General features: G+C 42.8%; 1 protein-coding gene and 1 long non-coding RNA gene across 2 annotated transcripts in view; one reads left to right on the forward strand and one right to left on the reverse strand.

Annotated features, from left to right (window-relative positions):
• LOC142784945 (uncharacterized) overlaps positions 1-16,538 on the forward strand; it is a 161,303-nt gene that overhangs the window by 88,289 nt on the left and 56,476 nt on the right. The window lies entirely within an intron of this gene.
• Positions 9,157-12,637, reverse strand: LOC142796259 (uncharacterized). The gene is made up of 2 exons (XR_012893667.1): positions 12,084-12,637; positions 9,157-11,359 (listed from the first exon to the last, which is right to left on the reverse strand). It is a non-coding gene; the product is annotated as an uncharacterized LOC142796259 (long non-coding RNA).

Raw genomic sequence — 16,538 nt, forward strand, 5'->3', positions numbered from 1 at the left:
ACAATGACTGGGCTCTAGTGCTACCTCACGTGACGTTCGCCCATAACTCATCCTGCATGATACAGCACGTTATTCACTTCTTTATATGCTCTATGGCCGTAATCTAACCTTACCATTAGACACCCTACTACCGAATACTACACCTTCATTGAGCGAATACGAACGTTACGCTATCGCTCGTGCCGGCCACGCACGTCAGATTGCCAGCTCTAGGCTGTTGGCTTCACAAGCGACCCAGAAGGCTCTCTACGACAGCAAGCATATCAACGTCGACTTCTTACCTGGTTCTCTAGTGCTTCTCTGGTACCCATTTTGTCGTGTTGTATTGTCAGAGAAGTTGCCATTTCGGTACAAGGGACCTTACTGTATCATACGACGGGCAAAGGACGTTACCTATCACGTCCTTGCAGTCTCCGAGACTAACCTGTCTGCAAACACACCAAGTGACGCAGTCCACGTCAGTAGGTTGAAACCATACCGCCCTCCTTCTGAAGAACACGTATAAAGTGCACCGAGTCGGTGTTTTTGCAACTGGGGGGTATTGCTACGTAGCTAACGCATGAAGGGTGAACCATTCCGTGATTGAAAGACGACGAAAAAAACTGGTTTGCTCGCTCTGTGTGCTGCGCTCCGATTTTATCGGTGTAAATACACTGCCAAATAGTCACTCCCATCTCATTTTACGTAATAATACTTACTAAAGAATCAGGTAAGCCATATAAAGCACCTAATCTAAGGCTACCATAATTGACCTTTCAAAGGATACAATAAGCAACAATTGGCACATCTGGTATTTTAAACACTTCTATTGCTTTTGAAACAAAACACATACGCTACCTTCTTTCGAGCTGTGATCTCTTCTATATGCCCTAAAACCCCGTGAAAGCATTCCGCTGACATTGATAAAATCTGTTAACCAGGTTCAGTTAGGAAAGCAAAGCCGGAATTCTGTGAGAGAAAAACTTCTAGCTCACCATTCTTATATACGACTCTTCGGCTATTAGTGTTGCGAATCTTATGCAAGCAGTCGTTTGGCCTATATTGTGAGTTTCTGTTTTCGTTTCTCTTCCTGTAATAGGATTTATTTTATCCGTCCCAGCTATACGTTACATCATCAAGTTATAGTCCTTGAACGAGCACCTAACTTTCGCACTTTTGGCACTATGAGCACTTCATTTTATCCGTAATTACCTCCTGATAATTCTAACTCATGTTGAAAAATCTGAAGATATAAATAGGTCACTATTCGTTATGTTTGTTGGATGCCTCGGGATAATTACCTTTTCTTGATGAACCAAGATTTTGATGATAATCGGTTGTACGAAGTTTTCAGTCTTTTCACCTACTCCAAGAATAATTTCTATACAATTGACTAGTAATGCTTGATTGCGTTGGAAAACTTTGTCGTGTAATGTCTTGGCTAGTGTTTCCGTAGTCTCGGTGCGTATCACATTTAGGCTATGCTTCATTAAATTATTCCTGCGTCCCCTCTTTTCAAACTTATCGAGTTTTGCTTCAAGTGTCTTACATTGTTCCGACGATTTCACACTATTTTCCTCAAATTATTTTACTGCAGCCGACGAAGCTTTCATTGTAAATAACGTTTTTCAATGCTATCTAGCCAGTCTGCTAGAGTAGACATTTTTTCGCTGAATGTCTGCTTGGGATAACGTGATAGCTTCAGTTGCAGACTACATTTTACCCTGACCAGCCAACAAGTTACGCAACATATCGTTTTTTCCTAGGACTAGGATTTGATTCTATTTCTCTGCAAACTAGAAGATCTTTTGTTAAGTCACACATAAAGTAAAAAAAACCATTTCAACAAAGTGGGCAATGCAGCAACGGCAAGACGTGGTCGTCTCTATGATAGCACTTGTCAGGAATATCACAAACAACCTGAAATATAAAGTGGCACGAATGTTTGATCATGTTGTTGCCGCAACCGCCTCCGCCGCCACTGCCGCCGCTGCCACCGCTGCTGCTGCTGCTGCTGCCGCCGCTGCTGCCGCTGCTGTCGCCGCTGCTGCCGCTGCTGCCGCCGCTGCTGCCGCCGCTGCTGCCACTGCTGCTGCCGCTGCTGCTGCCACTGCTGCAGCTGCCGCTGCTGCCGCTACTGCCGCTGGTGCTGCCGCTGCTGCTTTTACCGCTGTTGCCGCCGCTGCTGCCACTGCTGCCGCCGCCGCTGCTGCTGCTGTTGCTGCCACTGCTACTGCAAGGTACACTGTCGAAGTACAGTTCAGACACTCAGACACGGTGCCCTCAGACACGTAGAGAGACGTCGCCAAGCTTAGGCGAGATGTCGTTGAAGTGACGAAGAAATCAGCATAGTTGTCGACACAAAAAAACATTCAACGCGCCTCGAGCAACGGCTCGAATTGGCGCAGCAGCATAATTCTAGATGATGCCGCTCCAACGCAGCGCATCCTCGTGTCATTGTAGCCTAGTAGAATGGTTGCCACCTAAAGAATGAAGTGGAACGGCTGTCTGAGCATGTTGTTGCTGCTGCTGCTGCAAGACCCACTGACCCTGCCTAATCCCACCTAAATTACATACACGTTAATTTGGCTACAAAATCAATTGGGCTGTGGCATACTGGCTTAACTAGGCTTTTTCGAAATATACTCTTGTGTATGCCGGCTAGTTATTTGTATCAATGAGTAACAATCGGTAATCAACTGTGTTGGTTACAATATATTGTTGTGACTATCGTTATTTAGGATAAGCTATTATTACCTTGTCTTGACGAAGCTTATCTGAATTATTGGCAAGGTTGCTGAAGTATCTATTCACACCGCATTGCTTAACCTAAACCTTGACATCCGCTTCGTAAAAGCAGCTTCACGCAGTGATTCTGCGATGCAGCGGTAGCGAAACATGCAAGGATTTTTTTAAGAGCTCACTCACTGCCAGTGATTGAAAAATGTATCACCAATTGCGAATAAAAATTGTGGCTAGAGGTAGTAACTGGCGTTGCGTATGCTGGTGCTGTCAGTCGGATGCCAGCGGTCGCGTTTCAAACGAGTTTCTCATTTTCTTCCTCACTCGCTGTTGAAACGCAAGCGAAGCAATCGCTGGCCTTTCGCATTTGCTCTGGTACTAAGTGGCAAACAGCAGACTCACAGAGGCAGAAGATCGGATACCACAAGAACAACGTGTTTACAGCACCATCCTCGCACTAACCACTGCACGCCACACGACGCTTTTGAACCAATGTGACCAACAGGCGGCGGGGTGCCTCCACTCTCGAAGCGCAGGCGCGCGCACATCGATGCACCCTACCATTGGTTATATAAGTACTCCCTTCCAACGCGCCTTCTCTTTCTCTAATTAATCATGAACGGTTTACGTGCAATTTATTAAAAGGCAGGTCAACTACGCGCGCAGATGAGCTCTCGTAAAGCTCAAGAGAGTGACGGCGGCGAGAGCGCCGATCGGATAGGTGGAAGAAGGGAATGATCGCGGTCGGGTGCGCTCCTCACCCTTTAACAGCCGCTGGTCGAGGGCAGTTGCAGCCGTAGTTGGGAAAGTAAAGATGACTTATCTGTGGACGCCTCTTCCCTGAGGGAACCGGGCAAGCTGCAGACCGAAGTTTGACATTTGTCACCCAATGAGAAGATGGTGCAGCTCAGCAGGCCAGACAACAAGCGGACCCGCAGTGTAAGGCACCATAGGTGCAGCAAGACGACTACGCCTTCAAGAAGACCCAAAACAAAGGGTTCCCGAAGATGCAGCAGCAGCTGCGCTGAGAACAACAGTACCCGGGCTCCTGCTGCTTCCCGTAGGCGCGGGAAGCAGCAGGAGCACGACGACGCCGGCAAGTGGGCCCAAAGGCTGCAATAGCACATGAAGTGGCGGCAAAACGCCGGACGTGTTCGCTACATGAGGTTGGTGGCACTGATGCTCGGTTCAAGCGCGATTTCCTTGACCGCAGGTATAGGCACAGCTGCAAGGTAGGCTGTCACCTGTGGTTTGACAAGCAAATGAACATCGTCGACATTAAAATTGAGCAGACACGAAATAACGCCATTGTTGTGCTGCAATGAGACTTTGCTGCTGTTGAAGATCAGTACTTAATTTGCTCTAACTATAAAACGAAGTACGTACCTCATTACAATATACTACCAAAAATCAGCATTAAAAGTACTGTACCCAAGTGTTGTCACTCATTTGCATGTTCGAGTGCCCTATTTACGGTGGATTCATGGTTAACCATAAAATCCTCTGGTGCTTCCCTACTCATCAGCATCGACCTCGTTCAAAAGCCGTGATTTTTTGGTATTACGCAGGACTGTGCAAGAGGAAGCTTGTTATTTATGTAGGAGTAAATCAGTTATTTCTAAACTACTGTGGCAATCTAGGCAAATACAGGCAACAGAGGGGCGCTCTAGTACTATTCTACTCGCCATTTTTTACTCGTGGTTTGTGTAGATAGAAGTTGACAGATGAGTGCAAGAAGAACGGCAGCAATAATGACATGCATTTCTCAGATATTGGAATTACAAAGCTCAAGATACAAGAAAAGTGTTCCTATGCTCAATTCAATTCTTGCTGGATCCCCTGGCTACGTTTTGCTCGCCCCAGCTAGCACAGCCACGTCGGATGGCTGTTCCCATTTAGTTATTTTATTTAATTTTCAATACTGTGAGCCCTATGGGGCTGTTACAATCTGGGGCACTTTACAATACAGAAAAATACATGTATTTTGCATAAAATTATGAGAATCATAGCACGAAGAGCACAGTGCCAACTAATAAAGGTTTGGACACTATACACAGTGCTTGGGAAATACACCGGGTATTTCAAGAAATGTGTCCACTATTCAAGGTAAACTGGTGTGAGCAAATACAGACAACGCAGACTAAGAAGAGATAGGGACAAGCGCTTGTCCCTGTCTTTTCATTTTCGGTATTATTGTTTGTATTTGCACACACCAGTTTACCCTGAATTTTGAAGGAACTCGCCAAGCTACAAGTTTCAATGTCGAATATTAAATAAAAATTTAGCGAAGGCGCAATTTTCTTGCTGCCTTTACAGTTGCTTTCTGTAGCAGCAGGCATCTTAAAAGGCTCAAATACATACCTGGAACACTAATTACGAATGTAAAATAATTATCTTTTTATTAATGTTGTTAGGCAACTGTCAAATGCGAAAATTCAAGTATTTATTGCGAGGGTCCAACTGCCGCTAATAAATTTTGGAAAGATGGCCTCTGGTAAAGAGTGCCAGGTAATGAAATTCTCCCCAATCCTAAGGCGTAACTAAAGGCGAGTGCGCGTTATTTCTACATCGTTCATCGACTGACTTCTTTGTGTGGGTGTGTGAGCTGTGCTCGCAAAAACAGCATGCATGACGTAGATACGTTTACGAATAGGGGAAACCTGCACCCCAGTAACCACTGTTTTGAACAGAGACATCATTGTTGTCATCTGATTTTCACACTCATGGGTATTTCGGTTTCGATTTTTCCACACAATTTAGGATTTTATTTTGTTATAGTTAAAACTGAAGACTGCTTTTCCAACATCTCAAAGTGGAAATGGGCTCTTTGCATTAGGCACTTCCGTTCTCTCATTTGACTGAACTGCATACCTTCAATATTAAAAAGTAATTATTTTAAATTTTCATACTACAAGTCAAGTCAAGTCAAGTTTATTAAATATTTCAGTTGAGTTACATGGTTAGCGTTATTACAGTAGGAGGTCCCAAAGTTTCAGAGAAACTGACAGGGGGACCCCCTATGGCTACATGGATGGGGTAATTACAAAAAATACAGCAATAGTATACGGACTTGTGAGTAATGGTGAATAATGTTGATTAAAAATAAAAATACCATCAATACACAACATAATGGTAATACTCACTATTGAAATATAACAAGGAAATAGTCAAAAGCAAGTGAAGACAAAAAACAATAATAATGAACTCAGCGTGACAAATGCAACACATTTCAATATCAGCGTTACCAATTATACAAAGGCAAATTGAAGTAGTAAAATAGCACAGAACTGCGGATAGCTAATAACAGGTAATTACACAAATCGGATAAGTTGATTATTCCTGAACGTAATATTTTTTACTGCGCGAAATGAAAATATGGATGTTATGCGATGATTTCAATTCGAAAGGCAATGAATTCGAATTGGCTATGCTTGTAAATAAGGTTGAGAACTTGCCGTAGTTTGTCTTTACGGCTCTACATGATGTCTTAAACCCTCTTAATATGCCTGGCGCTACCTAAAAAGCAACTGAAACGACAGTGAGCAAAAAAGCTTAAACAATATTGCACACACTCCCGAAACAACCTGCAAACAAGATAACAGCAGTTCAATTATGCATTTCTAAGAATAATTATGATATTGGCCAGTGAGTGAGTGGAGATATTCTTCAAAATTCACGACCGAATTCAAACAACCAGACATTTCCGGGCTTAGTTATTTCTATTGATCAATTCGTTTGCTCAAAAGAGAATACATGCCGACCTGGGCCCGAATTCACAAAGCTTTCTCTTTGGCTACGCATTTTCTTAGCCAAAAATTCTCTTATCTGGAGGGATTACTATAGCGCGGGTATGAATTTAACTTATTCGGCACTTAAGAGGGCAAGGAGGACCGACGATAGCCGATGAAACGACAAGGAAAGAAAGAAGTGTGTGCCGATAATATCAAGGTAGCACGCAAAGTGTCTAGCATCGAGAGTATACGATGATAGCCAATGATTTGCTGCATCTAAGTTTCAGTTCCGCGAGCGTCTGCTACAGCGCTTTCGGGATGCCGCATACGTTGTAATAGACGTTTTGGTGGGCGGTGCAAAGCCAAGCACTCGCCTTTAATCAACGACTGTAGCTAAAAAAAATAATTGCTTGATGGCCTTAAGCCACCGAGCAATCCATGCACTATCTCGCCAAGTACAAGTAAACAACACTCCAGGTGCACCACATAAATGAAACCACACATAAATCGATGCATGCAATGTTTGAAAATGTGCCTTGAATGTCTTCCCTTATTTAAAGCGACCACTTACCTTACATTTCATTGAAGCTGCGCTGCTACTTAACTAATTCCGTGCAATCTAGCACAGTATAGTGGTGAACATAAGGGTGTTTTGTACCTATAGTCAAAGGTAGCCTTTGTTACAATATTCTTATTACAAGACACATGAGCAACTTTGGTGCCTGCAGACGAATTGTGCTAAAATAGATAACAGCAGTAATCAAATGAAATTGTGAGCGCAATTTCGCTGGTTCCATGCACCGCGGCATTTTTATAAAGCCGGAATGCGAGAACGTGCATACGCTTACGCTTAGGTATATGTCTACGTAAAACGAGGGAGACTCGTCGGGAGGTGTCTCAGTGCTAATGCTTTTCACAAAACACGGTGCAAATATTTCGTCCAGCGTTGTTTGAGTGCGCAAACAAAGCAAGGGACGTGTATACGAGTCTTGAGGTTGAGAGACGTTATCACACGTGCGAAAAGGATGAAGAGAGAGAGAGAGAGACTCTCGTTTCGGCTTCGCGAAAGCTTGAAATTGATAGATAATAAAGACAATTTTCTGGCCCAGCAGACGTCAGGGAAAGTCTCCGCAAAGCAGCGTCAGATGCTCGGAGAGCATAAAAAAGAGGAGTACGCGTTATATGGGAGTGACAGCCACTCAGAAAGCGAGATGAAGTGTGACTGTCCTTAGATGTGAGAATCATTGCTAATTAGGAGAGTTGAGTTAATGAGCCAAAACTTTCCTAAATAACGATAATGGAAGCAAACTGAGCATTCATCTAGTGAAAGTGACACTAGTGACAGTGAACTCATAATAGTTGATTAGCGTTGTCACAGGCTGTTATATATTTTTATTTTCTTATTTATATTTGGCAAACTATGAGAAGGTAGCCTACGTTAGAGCCGGCTATCCCAACGTCATGACAGTAATGTACAAGAATAAATAGCGCACGGTTATACAGTCACATGTGGCGGTTTCTATCTTCTAGTAACCTTGGGCAAACGCATTCTAACGATTTTTTCTATTTTTGACAAAGTTTCACCGGACGTTTTTGCATTTGGCTTCATTCGAAGGAATGACGATATATCAGCAATAGGGCGAATGCAAGCACTGCTGCAGTGGACGAGCGGTTACAGCGCTCAACTACAATCTACGAGGTACTTGGTTCGATTCGCAGAATCACTGAGAACTTTTTTTTTCAAGAGGTTGCCCGGCCTGACATTATGCGTGGTGGCGGGTACTAATTTTTTGAGAAGTAGGCTTTCGCACTTGCTTCTTTCACTCCCCTTTTGACCCAAAAGCGCTGTATTGTGCTCCTTCAAAAATTAAACAATTTAGGGTTCATAATTTTTTCCTCCATTCTCTCTTATCGCAAAAGTGTCCAGTGCTGAAATACCAAATTATACCTGGTATATTACTTTTCACGTGTTTGGATATTCGACCAGCAATCAGTCTTCACGGTGTTTTGAAGAAAATCTACACATGCAGTGAGCTAACTGCTTGCAGCCAAGTTGACTGCCTTTGTAGGGACACGCTTTCGTGCTAATTTGGTGGGCACCATCACATGCAGCAAGACCAAAGAGCACGGACAGTTAGCGCTGACGCGAACAGAGTGATTAGTTTGTGTCTTCTCTCCCGCTATTTGTCATGCTGCACGCTTCAGTGTAATGTCGCTGTCAATGGTTAAAATGAACTATAGCAGTTAATCGAGTTCTGCTGAGAGGGTCCCCTATTGTCCAGAATGGAACAGAACAATGGCAATTTGATTTGTGTGATAAAGAGATACCCTGCTTTTGGTTACTAGAATAAATTTCTAAACTGAAGTTTATTTTTATTAACAACAGTTCCAGTGCAGATGAAAGGTGCATGGACAAAATTCGTGTATTCAGCTTGACTAGGTTTGTGACCTTAATTGTAATTGCGAACCGGTATCACAGTATGCATAAATATTACACACATATACAACCACGGGTGATAGCTTGCTTATTCTGATTAAAATTGAAAGGTTGAAATCGACATATTCAACCAACGCAAAGTGTACGAGATATGCCATGTAGAGTAGCTATGCTCTAAACTCATCTTCGCAGGTCCGTTCCATTTTACCCAATTTCTTGCCCATGACTGTAGGTTGGTAAATAAAACAACTTCTTCGAACACACATATTCTGTGTAAGGTTACATTTATTTTTATGCAGTACAAAATAAATTGAAATATGTAATGGCTCAAAAGAGAAATAACTAGAAACAAATTCAGCCATATCATTACCAAACTTACTCACCAATGATAAACGGATTCTCATTTAAAAGATACATACATACATACATACACACATACATACATATACGCACACACACATATACATATGTACACCCATACATACATACATACACACACTCAGGTGTAAATATTAAAATGAATAGCTATAAAACAACAATTCTTATAAACTCATTTTGAATATACTACAGAAAGTAACTTACGAGAGAAATCCACCGGCACTGTTATGTCTGAACACGGTGTTTCTCGAACCATCTCGCAAAAGCTTGATGCATAGTTTTTCGCTGATGCCCAGTGACAAGCACTCTTTATAAAAAACACAAGAATAAAGCCCTTGACAAGGTCATGCTAAAGAAAAGGGCTGTGCATCAATATTTTGTACATGTCTGCAATATCCCTCTATTTACATAGCTTGGCTCATTCACAAGCCACTAACAAAGCATGTTAGGACACTTCGGCTGAAAGTTGGCACAGCGCGAGTAAATTCTAGACAATACATGAATAATACAAATATAAGCTACTAAGCTCCTTGGTGCAAACAGTGTTTATATTGACAGCTATAGGTGCCATTTCGTTTCCCCAAAACACTTCTCAAAAGTAGAATCAACTTTATTTAGCTAAAAGTTTCTATTCTGGCGCGTCGTGGCGGCTCAACGGTGGAAGTGACTTTTTCGGCCAAGAAAACAAAGACTAATTATTTTTCCAGTTCGTGAATTCACCCCATGCTAACATTGAGGCAGCTGGTAGGAGTGCTTTTGGAGAGAGGAAACCACCACATTCCCACCAGTTGTGGCCTTGGGTAGCTACTTCACTTGGACAAAAATGATGAAAAACACTCCTCAAGAAGACTTCAAAGTTTGCACACCAACACAGTTCCCATACAGCTGTCTATTAGTCTGCTTGAAAAATATTGAGTTTACTGGTGGGCAAAGACTGTACACTATGTGAGGTGATGCTCCAGTGCACTGCATGTATGTCTTGCTGCTGGCCTCAAATGCGATGTTGCTCAGTACATATGTGTAAAATAACAACTAATACTGTGCCACTGCCAAGTAATTATGGGTCATTTGCATGAAACAGGGACCACAATAAAAGAACATAACATTTGCCTTCACAACGTTCAAAAACTGTAAATAAATTTCCACAGAGTTTTCACAGTTCATCTGAGGATAGTAATATTGGTTGTAAACACATTCTTACTTCCACTAACAAACTATTTTAAGATGCCAGATTCAATATTAGAGTATACCAGCACTTTTGTAGGGCTAAACAATTGTACAGGCACCTAGGAAAACACAAGTGAATGCATGCTATAGCTACATAAAAAAATAAATACTTTTATTTCTAGTCTGAGTAGAGCTGCATAGATGATAAGTCACTTGCAATACATTATGAACAAACCTATCCGAGCAAAGTATACATTTAAAAAGTTACACTTACACAGTAGATAAGTAGACTGTTGAAGGACGGACAGGCAGTGGGATAATACCCAAGCACTAAAATCTACTGTTAAGATACACTAGGAGTAGTGATGATCCTCTTCCTTCCAAATAAAATAATCCACATAAATTCACTTCCCAGAGCTTATACACTCATGGCATCATTGGTGCTATACAAATGAGTGTACACTGAAGGATTACATCGACTAAGTACATGATTACTGCATCCATGGCTTTACTTCTTGTACTACAAAGAATGCAAACACAGTTACCATTGGCGACCATGGATGCTGTGATTTCTGGCATGCAAATGTAGAGGCACGCAGGCACTTAACACACATGTTAAAAACTTCAGCTCAAAAATATTTGCCCACTAACACTACAGCAGCCTTTAAATTAGTGTCATAGTTTGGTAACTTTCATGCAAAATTTAAATAATTTCGAATGCAAGCAAAGGAACTGCTGAATAATGCACTGCTAAGAAGTTAAGCAGCAGCTGCTCCTGACATCACAATGTGCTCTTTCTGCTGTTGTAAACTTTGAGCAGGAGAACAGTCACTGGCAGTCCCTTTATACTTGTTGGTCTTCTGTGCTCTGTTCTTGATACACTGTACATGACCGTGGAGCACCGAACCCCTTGTTACTGCTGGAACTTAGAAAAATACAGATCATTGTTACAACCATGCTACATGCAAGAGTGTATAGTTGTCAATTATGTGCTCATATTTACAGATATTGTATTTTCAGAAGCTTTCCGATGGAGGCGGAAATGTTGTAGGCCCGTGTACTCAGATTTGGGTGCACGTTAAAGAACCCCAGGTGGTCGAAATTTCCGGAGCCCTCCACTACGGCGTCTCTCATAATCAAAGGTGGTTTTGGGACGTTAAACCCCACAAATCAATCATGTATTTTCAGAAGCCAATGACAAGCCTCAACACACAAACACACACACACAAACAGTGAAGGCTGAAAATATATTTTTTATGATACAAGAGCAAAACCACAATGTTATAGATGAAGGCATGAAACTTCTGACAGGCATAAAAAGCCAATAGAGTTTCTTTTATTTCGACTTTACACTAGGTGCGAGAAGTAGACCACAAATAAGTTCACTAAGAAACACAAGTTAGACTGCATTTCAACACAACAGCCAATGTTGATAACTATAAGGCTATCTAACATAGCCAGCTCACCATACCGCATATAGGAGCAAATGGGCAGTCTAGAAGACACAAAGAACTTGTGGATTATGAGTGTGCTTGTTTCTGACATCTATTATTCTAAATGAAGAAAACCTTTCAAAAATACACTTCATCAGGGGAAATAATCATACACAACAAACACAACGGGCTCCTACAGGTGCCACCAACACTCACCATTATTGTTGATACCAGTGTCTTGCCGGATGGATATGCTGTGTCCTGCACAGAACACCAAAGGAGCGCTCCATGACTTGGATTGCATGTGTGCTAGCTGCATCGCTCTGCTGCTGAAATAGGCTAGCCACAGTCAGAGAAATGAGAAGCCATGGCTTTGAAACACACTGAACGTCCCCTTTAGAGATCAACAATGCATACTTAGGTCACGTACAATTTGTAGAAAAATATATATCACTATGCAATCGTGGTGAACATGTTCGGCTGAAACACAAGCAACAGCACTGAGAGAGAAAAAGCTACATTAGGTAAAAGATGCAGTTACTGGCCTTATGTCATCTGAGGCTTCTTCAATAGGTATTTCTCCTTGCAAGTTGTGAACAGCCAGGCAGTTTTCACCCACTTGCTATTTCCGACCAGAGCACTTGATCCACAGAGAGAGTCACAAGCTGGAGAGCTCAATAAGGAATCAAAGTATTTGTGCTCGTTTCAAAGCACAAGCTTTTGAGTCTCAGATTATTGGAGTTTCATTCATAAGCTGCAGGCTTTCAGCTTTCAACGTTCTCAATTATCTTACAATTTAGTTCTATAAATGTTGAATAAGAATGATGTGTAAGAATAATACAGGTATCCACTGAAAGCAACCATGCTTGGGTTTTCAATTTGTGCACAGTAAGTGGTGTTCACGTAATCGTTTGTATTAAAAAAAAACTATCCTTGCAGCCAGCCGTTAGGCAGTTTTGTGCCCTCGAAGCTCCCAAGCAGATTGCAGTCCTTCCAGATGAGGCTGCCATGCATGCTTCCACGCCACATCCGCTGAATGATAACAGTCCGAGCAGTGACATAGGCTTGCACAGTTAGGGAGAACGTGTCCTTCCTATTTTTGTACAGGTGCTCCAAGTAATGATGAGGATTGATGTGCCAGAATGTGCAACCGATGCATCACAGGACCTTAACAAACCAATCTCTGCGATCTGTGAAGAGTTAAAAACAAGATATTTAAAAACAATCATTAAAAGCACTCACTTCTAATACTTATTTGAGGAAGCTATCACTTCGTTAAAGTGACCAAAGTCTGCTATAATCACTTTGAAATAAACTGAAGCCTCATGTAAAGTTTACGTACCGCAATATATATGTCCTACTGAAGTATAGTACTACCACAGTGGTAATCGTCTATAGAACTAATTTTCCAAAATACCATAAATTTCTAAGTGCTACCTGGCTCCTGAAAAATAAATTCACATTAACTTTCCACCTATCAAACGTGGTCAATCGACAGGCCCAACCTCATAATCAAACAAGAGCTCACTTGTATCAAATCACAAAAAACTTTTTATGTGTTTGCTCCATAATATATGTATGTATATAACAGTAGTAGTAAATTTTTCATGCTTCAACTTACCATAGAGAAACATTACATCTGATGGGCTTAAAAACTTGCACACGTTATAGAACTGCGTGAATTATAGTACCGGTGAAATTTAGTTCTGCAATGTGAACTCACCGATGGCAGCATTTAGTGGCCGTCGGTGTCATAAGGAACCAAGTACGGCGAACAGGCAAAGGGCATCTGCAGACTGGAAGCTGCAAATGACAGCAATGAAGGGCTGGCCAGGCGTGCACGTCCATTGATAAAGTGTAAGAACTGGCCATGACCGGCTGTTGTCAAGGCTCTAGTGCCGTGCAAAACAATGGCCAGACGAACTCGGAAACCTGTAGTTAGGCGATATTGGCCTACAACTTCATCCAAAGCAAGGCACCGGTGAAATCTTTGCTTTTTTTGGGGGGGGGGGGGGGCTGGAGGGAAGCTTGACGTTCACGGGCTCTCGCTGCCACATAGAACTCTTAATTTGTTACCGAAGAACAGTCTAGGCACGCTTCCAAAGTAACACGATCCACAACAGAATGTAGCATCTCGCTGTTTTGGTTGATCACATCACGGCGCTAGGACTATGGTTATCACAAAAAGGAGAAGTGACGACTTAACAAACAAAAGCGCCAAGCTGCCCCACCACGACTTCGCAGTGCAAAACAGTTATCAACGCTGTCTTTCAAGTTTCGGTCACACGAGCACAGCTTGTTCACAAGTCTTGGAACGTCAACACAGCACCACTGTACACAACGAACATCGTTTCACTCCCAAACAGTACATTGCTCTCCTGTAAATAGAAGCGTGCGGGCTAACTAGTGGCGGAGCAAGAACCGAGCGCGTAGTTCATACGTTTCCGTACGTTGGGGTCACTCAAGTAACGTGTCAAAACGCTGTCAATCCGAAATGTCGCACAGCAATAAACTGAGAGACTGGAAAGTCAAGCGAACGAACTGTTACCGGCACACAAACACACATTGCAGGCTTCTCGAGTGCCAGTTGTCGTCGATACATCGACGCCGATCCCCGCTAGATAACCACACCGACGCACAGGCTTCGCTGCGCTTCACCGTACACCATTGCACTGCCACAGCTTTCCGCACTGCTTACACGCACCGAAAGAGCGGCTGTAATCACAACACATCCGGTCAAACGCTGAAGTAACTCGTGCGAGAGGCGTTTGCTGAAAGTCGCACCGACCGATATGCTGTTTACGACGCCATATTGTTTTCGATAACTGCGCAGCACATAAGATGATAAGAGAGCTCTTAGAAAGTACTTGCACTATTTTCACGGCGTGAAAAAATTTTCTCTTATGTGCGAGGGGGGTGATATGACGAACTGGACAGGCGTGCCAGATGAAAGAAGTGTTTTGGCAACGTCACGGAGTGAGCTGATGTAGAGGGTATTGCTTCACAACTAATCACAAGCTGTGCCTGTCGGCCAAGCCGTCGTCTGCTCGCGTTTGTCGTCTGCTTCGATCAGAGCATGCGACAGGGGATTCGCCTTCGCAACGCTATTATTCTCAGGTCAAGTGGTCGCTACGTCGCACAAAATACATGTCAGTGGCTCGCTCTACCTTTGAATGATGTTCGTGCGCCAAGTTAAATGGCTGGTAATTGGCGCAGGGATGAATTCACCCAAGGTTTGCTCTAGAATCGTGGGGGTTTGCATATTTTTGGTGTCATACAAAGTTACTAGGGTCATTTCATTCCGATTGCTTGCCATAGTATCACGGTTCATATCGGTGTCTGAACAGTGAAGGTGAAGATGCATGATTTGTTTGTAGTTCCATGCGTAATCATGCGCACCCCTAATACGCTTTGGTTTACAAAGTACGCTTTGTTCCAGATCGTCCCAAAGTGTATCGACAGCTGTATTTCAGAGATTGCAACCATTGGACAGTTAGAGCCAATGAAAGTACACTAGAGCACAAACTTTAGGAACCACTCACTGAAAACTTCCTCTCATTTTTATTTCCAATAGCGTGCAAAGAATGTGCTCCCATTAACCTCTTTGGTGGTAATTTCCACCAATGAGGCAAGGATCTCGAGTCACACTTTTCATTGGATGAGATGGGGCGCAACACAACAACATAACAAATAAGGTTGATCCTATGCTATGTCGTGTTCGAATGCACCGACCATTCACGTATCACATTGGTTTTCATCCAACCACAAATCTTTACATGCGTAGTTTTATGCCATTGACGCCCAATAGAATTCTTCAATTACTGCGACTTCGAACTTATTGGACGATGGTGGTTGTCAACACCATCCACTGCGTACAAGGGAAACAACACGCGAAGCTCAAAGCGCCGAAAGAAATAAAAACGCACCAGCAGTCATCAGGCAGCCCTTGATGGGCGTGAATTAACTCAAAACCAGCCAGGGCACCAAAGTATACCGCTGCGGCAGCAGGTTCTAAGTAGCCACATTGTTCCTAAGAGTGGTCCGGACCACTCTTGGGATTTTCTCACAGCCATGCTGTTTTTACGCACAATTTCGCTTCGTGAATCCGCTTACGAGCACTTTTCGGTGACGTAAGCAAATATAGCAACTGCATCACCATCGCTGACATGTTCCCGGGCAGTCACAGCGCGCTTTATTTGCAGCGGCCGATGTGACAACTATGGCCTCTTACGACGTTTTTTCGTTTCGTGAATCGACTTACGCAAGAAAATTTCTCTTGCGCAAAAATGTTTTCGTAAGTGAGTTTTGTGAATCCGGGCCCTGATTACGTAGGCTCTAACAACAAAAGGGAGGGAGGATCGAGGTGACCCTCTGCCTGGAGACTGCCACTAGAGTCCAGGATCAATGTTTAGCATACCAATATACAGTTGATGAAAACTGTTTAGCCTGGTATTTTTCTGTGTGAGGCTAAACTACAAATGTTCGCCTTATCAATTATTGCAGTAGTGGGTTCAGTCATATTGTGCTCAGGGAAAATAAAGGGTGCAGCAAGATGACGACGTAAATATATAGCGTATGACCAAGAAGTATATACCCCATGCCGACCTGAACACGTACGGTCTAACAACATAAGGGCGGGAGGATCGATGTTACACTGTGTCTGAAGACTGC

This window comes from Rhipicephalus microplus, chromosome 2 (assembly GCF_043290135.1).
Source record: "Rhipicephalus microplus isolate Deutch F79 chromosome 2, USDA_Rmic, whole genome shotgun sequence".
Taxonomy (NCBI): Eukaryota; Metazoa; Arthropoda; class Arachnida; order Ixodida; family Ixodidae; genus Rhipicephalus; species Rhipicephalus microplus.